The sequence below is a fragment of the Gossypium arboreum genome, chromosome 12 (assembly GCF_025698485.1).
Source record: "Gossypium arboreum isolate Shixiya-1 chromosome 12, ASM2569848v2, whole genome shotgun sequence".
In the NCBI taxonomy this organism is placed as follows: domain Eukaryota; kingdom Viridiplantae; phylum Streptophyta; class Magnoliopsida; order Malvales; family Malvaceae; genus Gossypium; species Gossypium arboreum.
In genome coordinates this window covers 36,287,198-36,304,252 of record NC_069081.1, presented here as the reverse complement: position 1 = coordinate 36,304,252, position 17,055 = coordinate 36,287,198, and positions in this window count along the sequence as shown.

The window sequence follows — 17,055 nt, the reverse complement described above, 5'->3', positions numbered from 1 at the left end:
GGGTACATGACCAACAACAAAAAGGGTAGTCCTATACATGCCATTTCAAAGTTCAACCAAAATTGTACCAAAAGGGGGGGGGGCTTTGATAGTGTGGGAGACTTCGACTTCCAAAAATCCCGAGTCCGATAGCTGACGAGCCAAAATCTATAAAACAGAGAACAAAGAAACGAAGTAAGCAATTTATGCTTAGTAAGTTTTGAGCAAAGAATTTAAACACAACTGAAGTATGGCATTCACATAATTAAACGGATAATTCCGTGTATACATACTTTCAAATCATTTCTACTTTACATTCCAACCCCTATGTTCATACATAAGGGATCATCTTAGCCAAATACCGAAGCTCATTACTCAACCGAGCGAATATTATTCAAGGAACTCAACTATTCCAATGCACATACGAACATACCTCATTGCTGGAATTTTGCAAGCGTATTAACTGAAATTTTTACAGCAAGATTGCTCATTCCCGAATCACGTACCTTCGGATTTTTATCCGGATATAGCGTCTCGCTCAAAAGCCTTCGGGACATAGCCCGGTTATAATAGCTCGCACGAATGCCTTCGGGACTTAACCCGGATTTGGTAACTTGTACAAATGCCTTCGAACCTTAGTCCGGATATGGTCACTTAGCACAAAGCCTTCGGGACTTAGCCCGGACATCATTCGAATAACTATGCACATTTAACACTAAATTATGACACATTCGTATTTCATTTTCATTAGCAAAACTCAAACACAAGACACTTATCACACTTGCAATTTCGGCTCAATATCCACGCACAAAGAGCATGATTTCGATTTGCTTAAAACATGATCTAATCAAATCATAATTTAAGCTCTATGACTCAAGAATTTACCTCGGATGTTGTCGAACGATTTCGATGGCTATTCGACCACCTTTTCCTTCCCTTTATCGGATTTAGATCCCCTTTGCTCTTGAGCTTAATTAAACAAATAAATCGATTTAATCATTTGAGCATCGAAAAGAGGAACACAAGGCACTTAGCCCACATTTATACATTAGACCTTAAAGTCACATACATGTGAAATCATGCATCAACTCAAGATATTAACCCACACTCCCCTTCTTAGCCGATTGTCCTAACCAAGATAAAGGCATCAATATGCTTGCCTCTAACCGAATGCATGCACACCAATCCATCTCATGTGGCCGAATATGCATGTTGATGTTGAGGCCAATTATATATTTAATACCACACATAAATGGCATACATTTTACTAACTAATGCATTACATATTGTAGCTCAATACGCATCTATCATTTACTCCATGACCGAAACATCATCATATGTAAATATATACCTTGAGATAGTATATATGTCATACCAATACATCATGTGCAACATATATACATATAGGTGCAAGGGCCGAATCTCAAGTTGATTATAACCAAATATAAACATATATCCGAAACTCAAATCTTACCTACCATGCAATATGCATAAATCATACTTATGGATATACCATGGCCGAATACACCACAACACCATACCATTTCAATTTTGGTCATGGTTAAACAAAGAACTTAATGTCTCACTCAAAAATGCTAAAAGAAAATCCAAGAGTCCTCAATCCACCATCACATGTATCATTATCAAGCTTCATATTTAGCATGCAATGGCATTAACACAAAATCCACCTTGGCCGAATATCATCCCCATGACATAGCAAAGATTTGAACCATGGGCTAATAAGAACATCAAGCTAGCAACTAAAATCATGCATGAATCTCATGACACAACCTCAAACATACCTTAATCTAGACACAAGTATGGCCAAACCTCCTCCTAATCCTCTTCCAAACCAAGCATGAAGCAAGAACTCCTTCCTTCTTCCTTAGAATTTTCGGCTCAAAGAAATGAAAAAGGATGAACAACAAATTTTTTTTTCTTTTTTCTTCAACTCAAGGCAAAATGGGGGGTAACACTCACACATTCTTTCTTTTTTTTTTCTTTTTCATTTCTTTATTACCCATACTCATTAATTTATTTATTTTTTCTCCCATGATGCACCAACATAAGATGTCTATGACATGTTTTGCCCATAATCCTTTGTCATGGCCGGCCACTAGCAATTAGGGGGGAAATTTGACATGTAAGTCCTCCCTTTTGATTACATGCACTATTAGGTCCTTATAAATTAACCTATCACATTTCAAACGTGTCACACCTAAGTCCTATTGACTAAATTCACATGCAATCGACTAAATCGAAGCTTGAAATTTTCACACATTCATAATTACATATTCTAGACAATAAATATTACATTCAAACATTTCGGTGCCTCGGTTTAGCGGTCCTGAAACCACTTCCCGACTAGGGTCAATTTTGGGCTGTCACACATACATATGAAATCATGAATCAACTCAACACATTAGCCAATATTCACCTTAGCCGAATTTTTCTAAGTCAAGATAAAGCCATCAATATGATTACTTATGGCCGAACGTACACATCAACCTATGTACTCATTCATGTGGTCGAGTATACATATTCCAATATGATTTCATTTCCATTTCGTTTAACACTTAACTTTTACCACATATCAAATAACCCATTTCTTTACTCATGTGGCCGATTATATTCGGTCATGCATACACACATAAAATCAATTTGGAGACTCTATCAATCCAACATACATTCGGCAATAGTCCATAATTCTCTCTCTCGGCCACTCATTTCACACTTAACAAAGCTTCCATTTGAACTCATTAATGAGTATCAATTAACTTAAGCTATCTTTTAAACCTTTATTTTATCACTTCATGCCTAACCAAAGACCACATTCGGCACTTTCATCCACCATTCTACCAAGCATGCAATATTCAACCACAACCAACTCACATTCGGCCCTAGTTCATAACAAGGTAGCCGAATTCTTTTTATGGTTCAAACACTCATCCATCATCATCATTCACCTAACTTTAACATGAAACAACAAAACTCACCATTATTAACTACCATAGTCAAAAACCTTACTCAATACCAAATAAACATATACTTCGTGGGTCTATGGTAGAACCAAGAAAGGAACTCATAGATATCAAGATGTAAGCAAACTACCTTTATTCATCTAAGTTTAGCATGAAACACAACCATCACCCTTATTAATCTTTTATAGCCGAAAACCATACTCACCCCAAAAATCAAAATTTCAACATGGTTTACAAAAATCACTTGATATCTCACTCAATATCAACTAAAATTTCAAGAGCTAGTACAACTTCCTTACCTTAATAGTGACCTAAGATGACCGATTGCTTCACTCCCTTCTTCTTCCTTTCAATTCGGCCAAGAAGAACCAAAGAACACAACTTGTTTTTCTTTCTTCCTTAGAACATTCGGCCAAGAGAGATGTAAAAAGATGGACACTTTTTTTTTTGTTTTCTTTCTTACATTCAGGGCAATGGGGAGGGGGAGAAACAATCACACATATTCTTTCCTTTTTCCATTTCTTTATTACCCATACTCCTTATTTTATTGTTCCTAACATACATCACTAACATAACATGTTTATGACACGTTTCCACTCATAGCATGGCCGGCCACTAGCTCAAATATTGGGCAATTTGACATGCAAACCCACCATTTCTATAACATGCATTAATAGGCCACTTTACATTTTGCCTAGCACATTTCTAAATTTTCTCACATCAGTCCTATTTACAAAAATTCACTTACAATTAACAAAATTCAAACATGAAATTTTCACACATGCATAAGTACATATAATGAGCATCAACTAGGACTGTTAATTATTTTTTATGACTCAGTTTAGTGGTCCCGAAACCACTTTCCGACTAGGGTCAATTTAGGGCTGTCACAACACCATAGCTAGGGTTTCTTCGATTTTCAAGCTTAATAGTAAGTGCTCCCAAGCCCTGTTTTTCATGTTTTTGGTATTTTTGAAAACCCAGTAACTTGATCTCTCCATTTCTACCGATATTTCATACTAGGGTTCATGTTTAAAAATTTACCCATGCATGAGTTAATTGTGTTTTGATGGACTATGGAGGAATATGAAAGATTAATGTGTATTAAACATCTTTTTCTAATTGATTTTCATGAGAAACCCTTATAAGGACCATTTTGCAAAAGATGTAAATGTGTGGTAGAAATGAGAAAATAATGGATAATGTGGGCTACCATAAGAGAGAAAAATGTTCGACTAGGCTTGGGTGAGATAGAAATTGCATGTGTTTCACTATACGAGCCTAGGGACTAAATCGTAAAAATATCAAAGGTTAAAGGCAAAACAGTCATTTGGACCGAGAGTAGATATTAAAATTGAAATGTATAATGTGGGGTATCAATGAGTTAATTTTGCTATTATAGACCCCGAGGAATAAATTCCTGAGGTCAATCGTGGTAAACGCAAGGTTTCGGAATAACTGAAACACAATCTCGAAAAGAATACCAAGTAAGTTCGGATAACTTAAAGTAAACCCCTAATATACATAATTGTATGACTTATGAATGCATGATATTTTCATTTATTGATGGTATGAAAATGCATGAAATGCACCTTTGGTAATGACTTGTTGATAACTGTCTCGGTTGAGGTTAAAAAGGGAATTCAACGGATAAACCATGTTTTACATGTCAATTGAGATCTTGCATGTGTTGCAGTAAGGATTTAGCCCGGACGGGTAATCCGTGATCTCAAATATGGAAAGGAATCTAGCCCGGACGGGTGTTCCTTAAATGATCGAGCCTCTCGAAGAATATATGTGCATTGGATTTAGCTTGGACGGTAATCAATTGGTCCAATTTAGCTCGGGTGTAATTCAGATCCAAACTCATTAAGGGTGTTTGTTGCTATAAAGGATTTAGCCTGGACTGGTAATCCCGACATCACCTTACGAGTTCATATAATAGGGAATTTAGCCTGGACTGGTAATCCCGTCATATGATGTGAGGTTCGCGGGAGTGCATATATGTGAAATGATCATTAGTAAGAATTGACGGATAATAGGTATTCCATCGAGATTTCCTAGAAACTCAATGAGATTAACATGGGATATATATATGTGAATGAAATGTTGAATGATGATGAGCTCATCTAGTTAAATTACATGATTATGTGACTAACTCATTAATTGAGTGCATGTGATAGGAAATCATTTCATAATGGATAATTTCATGAATTAAGTATGAATGTATGCTAATTACTCGGTAAGTTTACTTTTCGGTTATTCGAGCTTATTAAGCATGTAAATGCTTACCCCTCTCTTTTTCCCTGTCTCATAGAGCTCAAGGACTCGAAAGGATTGGAGGACAATTGGAGAGTCAACACACTATCAACTAAACAAGCTTTGGTATAAAGACTCTGTTTATTTTGTTAAATGGCATGCATAGTATTTTTGAGTATTTTATTATATGTGTCATTTGATTTGCCTAGTTAAGGCATGTAAAAATATGTTTATTTCTTTGTATACGGCCATGAAAATTGGCTTAATTTGAGTAGGCTATGACCTACGATTTTATGCATGGTTTTAATTACTAATGATGGGTTGCTATAAATTGGCAATGAGCCACATGAATGAGCCAATTTCGGAAGGATTAATGTAACATGGGAACCCATGGCACTAAAAAGGAAATAACCATTTATGTATGAAACCAATGATATGAGGTTTCCATAACTATTTTCATTAAGATTATTTATAAGCGTAAAATTATGTTTTCTCTCAAACTTAGTAACCACTAGGCACAAGTAGTAGAAAAGGGTGACTAAAGGCTTGGAAAATAGCCTATTAGAGTCCACATGGTTGGACACGGACGTGTGTCTAGGCCATGTGTGACACACGGTTTTCTCCCATGGGCGTGTGCTATGGCTGTGTGTCCCCTGAACTCAAAATTTTAGCTCAAAGTCGTATACGGGTAAGCCACACGAGCGTGCGCCATGGCCGTGTTAAAATGACAGTGTCGTCCACGGGCAGGCAGCACGGGCGTGTTCCATGGCTGTGTTGATAAGTCAGTGTTTCCCAAGGTTGAAGGTGTAACACCTCTTACCCGTGTTTGATGCCGGAACAGCGTACGAGGCATTACCAGACTTAATCACTAATCATCGTATAAAAACCGATTCATAATTAATAACATAATCAAGACTATCTACATTAAATGACTTTATACAATAGAGACCTTCAAATAACATAGGTCAGTATTTTACGCCAATTCCTAGCAACTTAATAACAATTAAACGAGTCTCCATACATGCCAAAGACTTAAAATACTTTAAAGCCTTTATATATCGATCAATAGTTTGATAGTGTGATTTAAACTCCAGTGACTCCAACTCGAGCTAACATTTGTGACACTTTAGGAAAAAGGAAAGGAAGGGAGTAAGCATTATAGCTTAGTAAGTATGTATGTAAATATTAATAAGCAATACATTATCATACTTTAAACAAAGTCACAATATGTTCTCGGAATACTACCAACACAAACACACATACTTTCACTATTACAATCATAAACAGGTTCAAAATAAGCTGTCTAGCAGAGTACCAGCAACTAAATTATTTATTTCTGGAGCTACAGAACTCCAAATTACAAACCGTTAATCTTTATTGAAACTAGATTCACATATATTCTTACCATAAAATTTTCAAAATTTTTGGTCTAGCCAATTAGTACAGTTTATTCATTGAAGTTACCCCTATTTCACTGCTCAACTGTTCTGACCACTCTTCACTACAAATCAATTTTCTCATTGTACAGAATTCAAAGGATGTTATAGTTTATTTCATTTGAAAATAGACTCATTAAGGATTTCAATAATATAAATTATATCCCATAATTATTTTTTTACAATTTTTAATGATTTTTCCAAGTCAGAACAAGGGATCACGTAGTCATTTTGAACCAGTCTCACAAAAACTTAAATATCTCATAGTATAGAATTTCTTTGCTTGCTCTGTTTCTGTTATATGAAAATAGACTCATTAATCTCTAATTTGATATCTCATTCAGACTCTAATTCAATTTCTACTATTTTTGGTAAATTTTTAGATTCACGTCACTGCAACTATCCAGAATAGTTTTATTGTTAATTTTGATCTTTCACACTTCAATTGTATTCATCACTTTCCCATAACAATCTTTCCAATTTCCAATCACATATCGAGCATATTGCTCATAAGTTACACATGTATATACCTACACTTATCATCACAAAGTCATACACAATTTCATTTAATCAATTTCCCAGTTGAACGCTTCGGAATAATAACAGATACGCAATGGTATCGCACACAGCCCACCTTTAAAATCGAAGCTCTCTTGTACACATAGTGGCCTTCACTTAGCACCACTCATGTGACCTGCCTCGATTGTACACATAATTTTGGCTCTCTTGTACACATGGTGAACACTTAGTACCACCCATGTGACCTAGCCAGTTTATCTCGTAGCTCTCTTATCTACATCGTGTCCTTCACCTGGAACCACACATGAGCCTAGCTACATATATCCCTAGCTCTCTTGTCTACATGGTGTACACATAGTGTCACCCATGCGACCTAGCTACATCATAATGTCTCGTAGCTCTCTTACACACATGATGTGCACTCAGCACCATACATGTGACCTAGCTACATACCATCTGTATCATCCAATCTTTCCGAAGGTTCAACCGGGGTTTCTCTCTCTTTCTAATACTTGATTCCATACTTTCAATAGTCAATTATGATTCAAAAATCAGCTACAATACATAAAATATGCTGAAATACAAAAACATAATAAAGATAATGTATTATTTACATACAAACTTACATACTTTCTCATTTCCATGTCGAATAAATATTGAACATTTAAATCATCATAATTATACTTACTTTCAACACCTCGGCAATCATAGTAAATATATCAATTTTACATTGAAACATGCATAAATTAATGCTTATTATACATATGAACTTACCTCGATACTAAAACGGCCATTTTACCAACTTTCTCGATTTTCGATTTTTCTCCCATTCTAGATTCAAATCTCGTTTTTCGGGATCTAAAACATCATATTTTACTTATTTACTTAATGTACTATTCAAAACAATCCTTAACTCAAACTTTGGAAAAATTACAATTTTACCCCTAAACTTTTGCGTATTTACACTCTTGCCCCTAGGCTCGAGAATTAAACTTCATCCCTTATTCTTATGTTTTTATGACATGATGATAATTTTTCCCTTTTATGGCAACATCAAATTCTCACTCTAACACATAGTTATGTGCAATAACAACTTTTACCGATTAAGCCGTTTTACTCATTTTTGCTGAAAACCGCTTAGCAGAAGTTGTTTAACATAATTTCAGCCTTCATATTCTACCATAAAACATCAAAATAAACACATTTCACCTATGGGTATTTTTCCAAATATGAACCCTAGCTTAAATTATTGCTAGAATAAGCTTAATCAAGTTATCGGGATTCCAAAATCGTAAAGAACTTGAAAAGCAGGCTAGAACGGACTTACTATTGAGCTTGGAAAGCTTGAAAACCCTAGCCATGGCTTCCCCCATGCTAATTTCGGCCTCCATGAAAAAGATGAGTCAATTTTGGCTTTATTTTCCCTTTTTATTTCTTTTAATTACCAAATGACTAAAATGCCCTTAAGGCCTTTCTTTAAAATTTTGTCCTATTCATGCCCATTTTTGTCCAAACGAAATATAATGGTCTAATTACAATTTAAGGACCTCCTCTTTAAACCCCCATTTCAATCAAGTAATTATGAATTAGAACACATATTTTGCAACTTTTGCAATTTAGTCCTAAAAGTCCAATTAAGCACTTTATCAGTAAAATTACTTAATGATATTTTTACAAAATATTTTAATCAATAAATAAACCTTAAAACTTAATCGGAATAAATTTTTTGACTTCGAATTTGTGGTTCTAAAACCATCGTTCCGTTTTGGCCCGAAATTGGACTGTTATAGTAACTTCTGCAAATAAGCCCTAATAGGCAAATTAAACATGCAATCTATAAAATTTCTTATCAATACTCTAACACATGCATCTAATCACTTGGTAAATCATAAAAATTAATCGAAATAAACTTTTCTATCTCAGATTTGTGGTTTCGCAACCACTATTCCATTTAGGCCCTATTTCGAGATATTACAGAAGGGCATGGGCGTGCCCCAAGATACACGGGCGTGTGAGTCCACATGGCCCACCTACACAGGCGTGTGACATTTCATGATAAAGAAAATCTTTCGAGAAGCCCAATGTTTATCAAACGTGTCCGAATTGTCCCGCATTGCCTTTCGATATGTTATAGGTCTCGAAGGCCTATACAAGGGACGAGATGTGCATGATTGAAAGGTTTTAAATTCAAATGAAATTTTGTGACCCGTGTTAGTACACTAAAAGTGTAACGTTCCGGTAATGCCTCAAGCCCTGTCTGGTGTTGGATAGGGTTAGGGGTGTTACACAAAGGTACTAAGTACTTGTGAGTAATGGGTTTTTAAAGTCGATTTCCTTGGATAGTAATTAGACCATTATGCTGGTTTGGACAAAAATACCTAAAGGAAGATAAAACACCATAGTTTTTAATTAAGGGCATTTTGGTCATTTAGTTATTAAAATGAATTAAAAACAAAATTAAAAGCCAATTTTTGTCCATCTTCAACCCCTTGGCCTAATTTCACATGAGGAAGACATAGCTAGGGTTTTTCAAGCTTCCAAGCTCGATTGTAAGTCTGTTTTAGCCTCGTTTTTTTTATGTTTTTTATGTTTTTGGAGTCCCGGTAACTTGATTAAGCTTATTCTAGCAATAATTCAACCTAGAGTTTATATTTGGAAAAATACCCATAGGAGAAATGTGTTTATTTTGATGTTTTATGGTAGAATATGAAGTTTTAAATTGTGTTAAACAACTTTTTCTAAGCGATTTTATGTGAAAACGAGTAAAACGACATAATTAGTAAAAATACCTAATGTTCATAAGTACATGTTAGAGTGAAAATTTGATGTTTCTATAGAAGGAAAAAATGATCAGCATGTCATAAAACATAAGAAAATAAGATGAAGTTTAATTTCCGAACCTTGGGGCAAAAGTGTAAATATGTAAAAGTTTAGGGGCAAAAATATAATTTTCCAAAGTTTGAGTCAAGGACTGTTTTAATAAATGTGAGTATTAAATAAGCTAAATTTGTTATTATAGATCAAGAAGAACGAAATTCAGAGTTAGACCGGGGAAAGAAAAAGATAGTGGACTAAATCAATATAGTTGATCGTATTTTGTTTCGAGGTAAGTTTGCGGTAAATAAATGCAATATTCTATTATTTTATGTTAATTTTGTTAATTTTCAGCATGTGTAAATTTATTTTATGAAATTATTCAAAGGAGACTCAAGCATGAATTGACGGAGAAGTAATTTCAGAAAGTCCCGGTTGAACCTTAAGAATGTGTAGGATACAAATGTCATGACATTAGGGTTTAAGGATACCATGTAAGACCATGCCAAGGCATGGCAATTGGTAAGGTTTCTAAGGCAAGGATATCATGTAAGACCATTTCAGGACATGGCATTGATAAGTTTCTATAAGGCAAAGGTCCCATGTAATACCATGCCAAGGCATGGCATTAGTGAGTTCGTAAGGCAAGGATTCCATGTAAGACCATGTCGAGACATGGCAATGGTAAGTTTCAAAAGATACTACGTAAGACCATAACAAGTCATGGCAATGGTAAGGTACCCGTGTATCCTTAGTATTCCAAGTGGTTCAACGGGAAAATTTAAAGAGAATATCAAGGTAAGGTAAGGTAAGACGAGTTATACTAAAAAGGGTAAAACAAGTTCATGCTAGAAGAGCAAAAGTAAGTATATAATGTTCATGTATGCTTGATAAGGAAAAAGGTAAGTAAAATGTATTAATAAATTTGATTAAGTAAGTATTTAAGTAAGTGAGTAAGTGAAGAAGTTTAAAATATGTCTATGACAATTAATGAAGTTACATTAAGTAGTATCATGCCAAGTAGTAAGATAATTCTTATTAATGTTGTTATTTATTTGCATGCAAACTTACTAAGCTTAATGCTTACCCCCTTTATTTTTCTTCTTTTTATAGTTTTGTAGAGCTAACTCGGGGATCGTAAAGTACATCGGAGGTCCGGGCATACTATCACAAGGATTATTTTTGTATAGCTAGACGTTTCATTTTGAGTATGGCATGTATAGCATTGTAGCCATTTTGTGTGTATGATCTTATGATATGGCTAATGAATGGTATGTAAATGATTGATAATGATTAGCTATTGGAATGGCTAATCAAGGACATGTTTGGTGTTATGTATGCCTAAATGCTAGTTATTCCATAGAAATCATGAAAAAAGTGAAATTAGCTTTAAAACAGTATCAGACAGCAGTAATAATGTGAATTTGAAAAATCACTAAATATAGTAGAAATGGATTTAGATAGTGAATGGGATATAGAATTAAATTTTATTGAGTCTATTTTCATATGAAAGAAACAGAGTAAATAAAGGAGTTGTATTTTATGAGATATTTAAATTTTGGTGAGAGAGAGTTAGAGTAATTTCTGAATCCCCCATTCTGACTTTAGAAATTCACTAAAACTTGTAAAAAAATAATTAGAAGTTATACTTTATATGTATAGATTCCATTGAGTCTACTTTTAAGAGAAATATATGGCATGGTTATCTTAATTCTGTATATGGAGAAGATTAATTCGTAGTGAACAGAGGTCAGAGCAGCCAAACACTGAAACAGGGGAAACTTTAACTAATAAACTGTACTAATTGGCTTGACCAGAAATTTTGAAAAAAAAATTAGTAAGAAGATATACGAGTTTAGTTTCAGATAAAATTTACGGATTTGAATTTCGAGTTTCTTAACTCGAGTTATGATTTATTTAGTGACTATGACGCAGATGGACAGTTTATTTATAAAAGATGAAATAAATTGCTTTGAATTGTTTAAGTGATCGAAAAAATTTTATTGAGTCTGGTTTGTTCCCGAACCGTTTCAATTTCATGTTTTAGGGTCTCATGGACCCTTTTTATGGACATAATGAATGAATGAAACTGTATTAATTTTAAAAGCAAATTTTTATGCCCTGAATTAGTAAGCTAAGACTGGTAACGCCTCGTGCTCGACTCCGGCAACGGTCTCGGGTAAGGGGTGTTACAAGTATTATTTTTTTTATTTTTTTCATTCTTGTGAGCCTGAAACAAACATAGGGCATAAATGTAATTTTTTTCAAAAAGGAGTCCATGATGAGGAGAAGATGGAGCGATGACAATTGAAGACACATGTAACAGCCCATTTTTGGGTCAAATCAGAACAATGGTTTCGAGACCACAAATCCGAAGTAGAAATATTTATTTTATTATTTCTTTAAGGTCTACAGCATTATAGAATAATTGTGTGAAAATTTGGTTAAGAAATTTTATTGACTGAATGCTCAATTTGACTAGAAGGGCTAAATTGCAATTGGTGCAAAACTTGAATTTTATAAGTTAAAGGCGTCTAATTGTTATGAATTTTTAAATTGGAGGCCCTTAAAGGGTAGTTAGACCGTTATACTTGAGGATGGACAAAAATGGACATGATTAGCTGAAATTTTAAAGTTATGCATTAAGGATAAATTAGTAATTTGGTAAATAAAGACAAATTAACCTAATAAAAGATGTCCATCTTCTTCAATTTAGTCCCCCCATAGCTGAAATTTTGGAGGAAGCCATAGCTAGGGTTTTGGCCAAGCTTTCAAGCTTGATTGTAAGTCCGTTCTCGTCCCGTTTTTAATGATTTTTATATTTTTAAAATCGTTGTAACTTGATCTAACTATTTCAAGGACTAATTTGAAAGAAAGTTAAAGTCTAAAATTTTACCCATTTTGAATATGCTTGTATTTTGATGTTTAATGGTAGAAAATGCATGCTTGTTGTTTGTTAAACATTTGTAAAGTGATTTTCAGTAAAAATGTCAAATAGGGACATTTGTAAAGTGTTGAAAAATGTGTTGTAAAGTGTGAATAAATGTAAAATGTGGGATGTTATGAGTAAGGGTAAGTTCAGCTAGGCTTCAGTTAGGATGAAATTTAAAGAAATTCATTTTACGAGCCTAGGGACTAAATTGTAAAATGTTGAAATATTACGGGTAAAAATATAAATTTTTCCATAATGTGATTTTGGACTGAATTGAATAGCTTGATGATTAAATAAGTTAAATGTGGTATTATAGATAAGAAAAATGAAGTTCGGATCTAGATCGGGGGAAAAACAAAGTAATTGACGAATAGATCCTTTTCGTCGTTTTTGTAACTGAGGTAAGTTCGTATGTAAATAAGCTCTATTATAACTGTATTTTAAATGCTTTAATTTTGTATGAATTGCGTGAATGACTCTACGGGCACGTTCGATGATGTTTTGGCAAGTGAGAAATCCCAATCGAACCTTAGGAATAGATTAGGATACAAGTGACATGTCACTAGGGTATTATGTTATGTGATTCGGGTGCTGGTCCTATATGTCCTACCGGTGGCTGAATATACCGGCATATGCTATGGTTACTCGACAGTTTATGTGAACAGCACACTGTAGCTACGTCTTGACTGACAGCTTGTGTGAGCAAGCCCGTTGATGGCTCGAGAGCGAGCATATATGTGATACGAGATAGAGGTAACAATGGCTACATTTATGACACCTTGTGTGCAAGGTTTCTCGAGTGTTTGATATTATTATTCCAAGTGGTTCATTGGGTATGTCAATTATGATAATAAGAATGAAATTATTACGAGATGGTACAGGTATGTACATAAAGCTTATGATTATTAAATTCGTGAAATGATGATTTCAAGGTAAGTTGTGATGAAATGAATTATGGTCATGAGATAATGGTAAATTACATTATCTTATATTACATTACTTGAAGGTTAAATGTAAGGTAAGATTTGCTTATTTCTTTCATACGAGCTTACTAAGCTATATAGCTTACTCCATTTTATTTTTCCATGTTTTATAGTGTCACCAAGCTAGCTCGGATTGGAGGTCGTCCGAGATCGCATCACACTATCAAACTGTCATTTTGGGTATCAATGATTTTAAACATTTTGAGTATATGACATGTATAGGGACTTGGTCATTTTGTTGTATATGTCATTATGAATTTGGCCAAATGTGTTAACTTATATTTGTTTAAGGTGATTTGGTATTTAGCCATGTAATTGGCTTATTTGGCTAAAATAGTTGTAAGCCTATTTATATAAGTATATGTGCCAATGCCTTTTGTTTATGTGTTTTGTAATGGTTCACTATATGCTTACTTATGGCTATATAGCTTTGTTGTTAAATGATTGAGTTTGGCTTATTGGTATGCTAGAAGATCTATATGACACAATGCAAATTAATGATAGCCATATTGGAGCATGTAGAATGTGAGTTTGGTATGATTTGGATTGGTGAAGTATGATGTTGTAAGTATGTTAGGTATTGCAATGACATGTTTTAGCCTTGATTGTGGATGTTTTGGTTGTCTAAGTATGCTATGATTTGTGACATTTGATGTTTTGTATGTGTGTACAAATGAGGTGGAAATTTGGCTTGGTAGATAGCCTTTATTTTTTTCCACACCGATAGACACACAGCCTGCCCCATGGGCATGTGTTTTAGCCGTGTGTCCCCTACACCTTAATTTTGAGAAACAGAATGCTCAGAATTGAGCACATGGGCAGAGACATGGGCGTGTATCTCAGCCGTGTGAGGGACACGGCCCTAGACATAGGCGTGTGTCTTGGCCGTGTGAAGTCTACACCTATTTTATGAAAATTAATTAATCACACGGCCTAGCACACGAGCGTGTGGCTTGGCCGTGTGACTTCAATTTGTTCATGCCTTGCAAAACAGAGAGTTACACGGGTTAGGGACACAGGCGTATGTGACCACATGGCCTGCCCACATGGGCGTGTCCCAAACCACACGAGCGTGTGACCCCTATACATAACAAAAATCTTCTAAGTTTTGTAAAAATTTCATAAGTTCTCCGTTTAATCCCGAACCACTTCCAAAGCATGATTTGTGCCTCGTAGGTTCGTATTAGGGACTTTATGACTGAATGTAGATGGTTTTAAATTTGGTTGAAATTTATGATTCAGAATTGTATGATTGTTTACGAGTAAGTCCGGTAATGCCTCGTAACCCTGTTCCAGCGTCAAATACGGGTGAAGGGTGTTACAATACATGGAATGCCTTGTGATGAAAAACTATTTTTTTTTGTTTATCTGGCTTGCAGTGAAAAAATGACCAAAATCTCATTTAGCCAAGTGACATGCTCAATCCAATATCAACTTATAATTAATAATCAATCCCAAGTATAAAAAGTTACCAAGCGAGAAACCAGAAACAATTGAAAATTACAAACTAGAACAAGTAGAGACTTGTTAAAAATAGTCCGAGGTCCAAGGTGATTTTCTAAATGCCGGGTTCGATCCTAGTTTTGAGGTTTCCTTGAAAAGTTAAACATTCTGGGGGTGAGCTTATGAAAGCTCAATGTGAGTCAAATAGTTATTTAAACAGAAATAAATGTCAAATATAAAGAAATAACTGAAATAGTTATTTAATTTTTTATTTATTTAATATATCATTAATTACCAAATTACTAATATAACCTTTTTAAAACATTAAAATTTCCATTATACCAAGCCATCACATTCCACTATCTCATTTATGGAATAATCACCACATAAGAACCTCTATTTTAAGGTTCCATAGCTATTAGACACCTTTAACTATTAGAACACATTTGCACTTTACGCGATTTAGTCCTTTTCACTAAATTAAGCATGCAAACGTCGGAATTTCTTAACGAAATTTTTATATAATCATACTATCATGCTGTAGATCTCAAAATAATAATAAAATAAATATTTCAACCTCATATTTGTGGTCCCAAAACCATTGTTTCGATTTCACTAAAAATGGGCTATTACAGTATGAGCATGGGTCATTATTCATTTGAGTAACAATCATTAATTTCGATACCATTCAATACAACACAATACAATACGTAGCATAAATCAATAACATTCAAGTATGTCGTAAGCATGGTGCAATTCAAAAAGGTTCCTACCCCAACCTGAACCCTTCTACCAAACTCTACGAATGCGAGTAACGCTCAATGTGGTAAAAACCATTGCATAACATATATGCAGAAAATCTGTCAAATAAAATATAATGCGACAAAATTGCCAGTCCCTTTGGTGCTCTAGGTTCAGTCTACTTACTACATATAAATGCGGACTTAATATGCCGCCGAAACCCCACGGAACTTTTCCGTCAACCACAATAATTATCCATGCCAATGCATATGCAATATTTTACACAATCTCATACATAGATATAATTCAATACTTTCACATTTAATTGACATGTTCAACATACCCTCAATAATCAAATACTTTTAGAATATGGAATCAATGATCCAACTTTCAAATTACCATTAGGATGGTATCACTCACAAATCATAATTTCATGTACATTCATAACTCTTCTGTGTGCATGCTTAGTGGTCTTACGAACATTTCATAGCAAATCACTTGTACAAATATATCATGCATAAGCCTTATTTTCATTCAAAAACATGCTATACATAAAACATCATTTATCAAATTAACCAAACATTCATGATAATGTCAATCATTCAATTATTCAGTCAAACTAGTAACATTGCCACCGTGCTAAATAGTCAGGGCTTGAAACGTACCTGATTCGGCCTCAAAAATTTAATTACATAGCTATTAAGCCAAACATAATAAAAAATCTAAATCATCAATTAAATCATAATAATTATTATTACCAATCAAGTTATTAAGTTTAGGACCACACCTTATTTTACACTCTTTTGTAACACACTAGCGAATCTTATGGTTTCTCTCATAAACTTTAAAACGGACATAAATTAATAATCAATATAAAATTAAATAAATACACCTCTTAAACAGCCCCTAAACACCCACTTATTGATTCAACCCAATCTCCATAAATACAACTATTTTTTGAATCCAAA